Below are 5,996 nucleotides of genomic sequence, written 5' to 3'. Positions count from 1 at the left end.
ACGAGGCGCCGTTGTCAGCAAGAGTGCGGAAAGTGATATAGTGCCCTAGCTGGCTTTTGATGACGATTGGGCCTTCTTTGCTGGGTCCTCCTGGCACTCGCGGGAAGCGCACCTCAGCTTCCTTCCACGCGCATGGTTCTGTCGTTCGTCTTTTTCTTCCTCTGATGTTACTATGAACCATGTGGATGCTGATGTCAACGGGTCCTCGTCCGTTGCCTTTGTATCGGTTATCATTCCTCCCTCCATTCTTGATTGATGCCACAAGGTGTGCAAGTCTTCCATCCTTGACGAATGTTTCAACAATATCCTTCAAGGATGTACACTCCTCAGTGTTGTGACCCTTTGTCCCGTGGAAGTCACAGGATTTGCTCTGATCCGCATTAGGTCGCTGCCGGATCATTGGAGCTTTTGGCCATGGGAGTTTTTCGGTGGCAAATATCTCCGTGACGCTTTTGGTGAGTGGCGTCCACCGGTGTTTTCGGCTTGATGGGTGCATGTTATCCCTTCCGCCTACTAGAGGGCGAGAGCTGGATGAGGTGTCAAAGTTTACCCTTGACTGCCAAATACCTAGCTTCCTCTTTTTGTTTTGCCGGGCGGTCCGAACGTTGTTTTCTCTAGTCCTCTGCGTGTAGAGGTGTGTATTCTGGGGAAGATCCCTACCCAGTTGCTTCTCCGTTTCGGCAAAGCGCTTGGCCGCCGTCATGATGGCATCCCATGTGGATGGCATGCCGTCCTTACCTGTCAACGTGCGGATAAGCTCTGGGTATTCGGCGCCCTGGATGAAAGCGGCGCGAACAAGATCTTCGCTTATTGTGCCCAGACTCAGCTTTTTCGAGTTGAAACGAGTGATGAAGTCTAGTAAGGATTCATCCTCCTCTCTAACAAAGTTGAGGATCGTCCACTGCTCTTCAGTATATTTCCTCTGTTGACTGAAGTGTTGGCTGAATTTGTGTTGAAAGTCCGCCCAATCATAGATGTGATAGACCGGTAAACGATCAAACCATGCCCTGGCCGCTCCAACCAGCGTCATCTGGAACATATAACACCACGTGGGTTCCGTCCAGTTGCTGACGGTTGTCCCTGCTATGAATCTGTTCAAATGATCGTCTGGGTCGGATATACCATCATAGGTTCCGATGTTGGACATCTGTTTGGCACTTCTTGGGGCGATTGCTTCCGCAATGTCCCTTGCAAACTTGGAGGTTCCCGCATTTGCAGCGGTTGGTCTGAAGGTTTTAGAGAAGTCACGTGGGTTTCCACCCGCGTTTTTTGGTTTGAAGGTTTCTCCAAAATTCCTTGGTTGGAAGTCCGTTTCCTTGCGCTTCCCTTTCGCCCTATGGCAAGGGTTTGCGTCACTGTCGGACTCCTCCCAATCATCGTCCAAGTACTCGCACTCATTGCTCATGTTGAGCTGTTGTCGAGTGCTTCCGAATTCGTCAGCCTGCTAGAGTGAACGTAAGCGTTCATCCAACTCAGCTTGGAATTCCTTCTGACGTGCTTCCGCCCACGCTTTAACTTGATCAAGTGTTTGGCGGGGGAGCCTCGTCTGTTGTCTTTCCACCTGGGTATCAATGAATCCCAGGGGATGATTATTTACTGCACTTGCCCCGACTTGGGTAACCGGGGTAGTGTTCTTAAAATTTGTGTACTCGCCGGTGTTCCCCCCAGTTGCTGGGGTTGTGGTTACCGGGGTTTCTTGGTCACTCGCTAGCCTTGGCACCGGAGTAACCTTAACCATCTTTCCAGAGGTTTTGAAAAAACTCAGAAAATTAGTTCTAGTTTTTGTCCCACGGATGGCGCCAATGAAGAAACACTAAGTGACCCCGGGCAGATTACGGATAATCTGGGGGTTAAATAGATGTTTCCCACGAGGGTTAGTTCCGGCAAAGATGGTTATTCTTCAGATGACCTGCAAAACAGACACCGTGAGCTTGTCACTGAGAAGGGGGGGTTCCTCCTTGTGACCACCCTCCGGCGTGAGAATCAGACTAGATTGTTCTGAATATAAGTGTATATTAAGAGAAATAGCTAGTGAAGATAAGATACAAGATCCTGATTGTAACACCCCGACCAAAGGCGGATTATACATCGGGGCGCCACATATTGTTTCATTACTCGTGACACTATTGGTGTCAATATTTATTAATACACATTTATCACGCACGCGCAGCGGGGTAAATAAAGAACATAAATCAAACATAAATCAATATATTATAACATTCAAACAACATTAACTTGTCTTGATACATTTTAATCTAGGTCCAAAAGTAAAAACGTCCTATGTGTCCACAAGCTCCAAAACAGCTACTGCAAACCTGAACATGTGTTAAAATAAACGTCAAACACTTGCGTGTTGGTGAGAAATCAAGTTTAATACAATACATAGATAACAATAAATCTGCGCGCAACATGTGTATGTCTGGTTTTCAACAAGGGTGTAATCTGATCGGAACCAACTCTAAGAGACAAGACTGCCAGTGCTCACAATTGAGCTCACAAACAAGACTAACTGTGCAAGTGTAACAAAAGAGAAAGTCATAAACGAATGTTCTCCCGTGTTCATCTAATGGTACCATGAAAACTGCGGAATAGACCGTCCATACGGTTAATGATCCACACATACAAATAAACAGCCAAGTTTACGTCCTCAACACATGGGATACTGCGCGACTAAAGTTCATAAACAGTTTAAGACTCAAGTTTTGTATGAACACATGAACATCCCAAAGCATTTAAAATAAAAAGGGATTAGATACGAGATAACTCACTTGATAAACGATGCGGTGTAAGATAAAGCAAGAACCAACTTTAAACAAGCACAAGTTAACCTATAAATAAGATTATTGTTTTAATGATCTGTTTTAAGTCTTGATTATAAGTTAGCATAATTAATAAGTAAATTATTATATATAATATATATATATTACCGGAAAAGCAGGGCAGAACAGGGAGGAAGACGGAGGCAGAGAGGAAGACGGCAGAGAGAGCAAGGAGCAAGAGAACAGGAGAGATTAAGTGTTTGTGTGTGATGTGTTAGGAAAATATTATTATTATATATAGGAAAACCCTAGGAGACATAAACCCTAGAAAAAGGGGAAAAGATCTCAAAAAGTAAAAGAAAAGATATCAACGGTAAAAAGTTCTGAAAAGTAAAGATATCAAAAGATATGGCAGCTGCAGGGGGCAAGATAAAGCTGTCAGGGAAACAGTAAAAAGCATGGGCGGTTCAGATAAAGGTACTGGTCAAGCATGGCAAAAGCAGATCTCAAAAGATAATGTCAGTCACTTTTTCTACCAACCAATGGGGGTTGGTACGCATGCTGCGCCGAAAGTAACTATTCAGACATTAGATAGGTTAGGTCAACAGCACAACAGATAAGACAACACAAAAGCAAACGGCTAGATTTAAACAGAAGATACAAGGGTTAAGCGCGGGAAGGCTGAGTGCGCGAGCGCGAAGGCTGGCACAACAATCCTTAGCGCACTGCGGGAAGAATCACATCCTTAGCGTGCTGTGTGAACTAGAATTCTAAGCGCATCGCGGGAAGAACATACATTCTTAGCGCATCGCGGGAAGAACATGCATTCTTAGCGCGCTGCGAGAAGAGTTCTCTTCACGCATCGCAGGAACAAGATGTCTTCACGCAGGCTTCCATGTAAGGAGTCTGGCACGTGGAGCTGCAGACATCCTTAGGCGGGAAGAACCAAAGGACAAGCAAAGGGTTGAGGGAAACAAGGCTTAAGGGTGGGACGGCGACAAGAGGGAAAAGAAGGCGGAAAGAGAGAAGGAAGAGGGACGGGACGGCGGAAAGAAAGAGAGAGAGAGGCGGGAAGGAAAATATATATTATTATTAAAAGTAAAATATAAGTATAAATAAATATTAAATTATAAAAGAAAGAGATCGGGTCAGAGAAACGGGTACCTGGGTCGGGTCGGATCAGGGCAGATGTCACAGTCTCCCCTACTTTAAGAAATTTCGTCCCGAAATTTATCTCGAAGTAGGTTGCGCAGAGAACAGGTGCGGGTACTTGATCTTCATTTGATCTTCCCTTTCCCATGTAAACTCGGCTCCGCGCTTGGACTCCCAGCGAACTTTCACGATAGGGATACGACTGCGCTTGGTTTGCTTTACCTCGCGATCCATAATCTCAACAGGCTTCTCAACGAAATGCATAGTTTCATCAACTTGAACTTCATCAAGTGGAATGTGAAGGTTCTGGTCAGCTAAACACTTCTTGAGATTGGATACATGGAACGTTGGATGCACATTACTGAGCGCGGGCGGCAGGTCAAGTCTATAGGCAACTTTTCCCACACGCGCGAGAATCTTGAATGGACCAACATAACGAGGAGCAAGCTTACCCTTCTTCCCAAAGCGGACAACACCTTTCCAAGGCGACACTTTGAGGAGAACAAGATCACCAACTTGAAATTCGAGAGGCTTCCGCCTACGATCTGCGTAACTCTTCTGTCGGCTTCTGGCAGTCAGCAGATGATCACGGATCTTGGCGATTTTATCGGTTGTCTCTTGAACAAGTTCGGGTCCTGTGATTTGAGTTTCACCCACATCGCTCCAACAGATCGGGGAGCGGCACTTACGACCGTAAAGTGCTTCAAATGGGGCCATACCGATACTGGAATGATAGCTGTTGTTATAAGAGAACTCGATCAAAGGCAGGTGTGAATCCCAATTACCTCCAAAATCAAGAACACAAGATCGGAGCATATCCTCAAGAGTTTGAATAGTTCGCTCAGACTGACCGTCAGTCTGAGGATGATATGCCGTACTCATGTCCAAGCGAGTTCCTAACGCAGATTGGAGAGATTTCCAAAAGCGAGATATAAAACGGCCATCGCGATCGGATATGATGATCAAAGGAGTACCATGGCGGCAGACAATTTCCTTGACATAAAGCTGCGCGAGATGCTCAACACGGTAGTTTTCACGAATGGGCAGAAAGTGAGCAGACTTAGTCAATCGATCCACTATTACCCAAATGCTATCATGTTTGCTTGCTGTCAAAGGTAACTTGGTAATAAAGTCCATCGCTACACATTCCCATTTCCACGTAGGAATTTCTGGTTGTTCGAGCAAACCAGACGGGCGTTGGTGTTCAGCTTTTACTTTAGAACAAGTCAGACATTTAGCTACGAACACAGCAATATCCTTTTTCATACCGGGCCACCAATAAGTAATGCGCAAATCCTTGTACATCTTATCAGCGCCAGGATGAATAGAATACCGAGATTTGTGCGCTTCACTCAGGATATCTGCGCGAAGATTCTCATCAAAGGGGATCCAGATGCGATTAAGATAGCAGAGAATTCCACTCAGATTAGGGACAAAGTGTGCTTCCGCGCCACACGCTAACTCGGCGCGAAGGTTACCATTACTGATGGATGCGCGCTGCGCGTCACGAATACGCGATTCAAGGTTGCTTTGAATCGGCGCGAAGTGAAGCTGGGTGCGCGGCAAGATACAGTTAAGTTGGCAGGGTTTTCGGCTGAGCGCATCGGCTACCACATTAGCCTTACCAGGATGATACCGGATCTCACAATCGTAATCGCTGATGAGTTCGTTCCATCGGCGTTGCCTCATGTTAAGTTCCTTTTGATCAAAGATATGCTGAAGGCTTTTATGGTCAGTGTAGAGGATACACTTAGTACCATAAAGGTAGTGTCTCCAGATCTTCAAGGCAAAAACAACTGCACCAAGTTCGAGATCGTGAGTTGTATAATTCTTTTCATGAACCTTAAGTTGCCTTGATGCGTAAGCGATAACCTTGCCTCGTTGCATAAGAACACAACCGAGACCTTGGTTGGAGGCATCACAATACACAACAAAATCATCACTTCCCTCAGGTAGCGCTAGAACAGGAGCTTCACACAACAAACGCTTGAGCGTCAGAAAGGCTTCTTCTTGCTTCGAGCCCCAAATATATGGTTTACCTTTGTGCGTCAGAGCTGTTAAAGGCAAAGCGATCTTCGAGAAGTT

The sequence above is a fragment of the Bidens hawaiensis genome, unplaced genomic scaffold (assembly GCF_021521415.1).
Source record: "Bidens hawaiensis isolate Kalapana, Puna unplaced genomic scaffold, B.hawaiensis_p1.1 tig00001685_1, whole genome shotgun sequence".
In the NCBI taxonomy this organism is placed as follows: Eukaryota; Viridiplantae; Streptophyta; class Magnoliopsida; order Asterales; family Asteraceae; genus Bidens; species Bidens hawaiensis.
The sequence above is the reverse complement of the archived record's forward strand: the minus strand, read 5'-3'. Positions refer to the sequence as shown.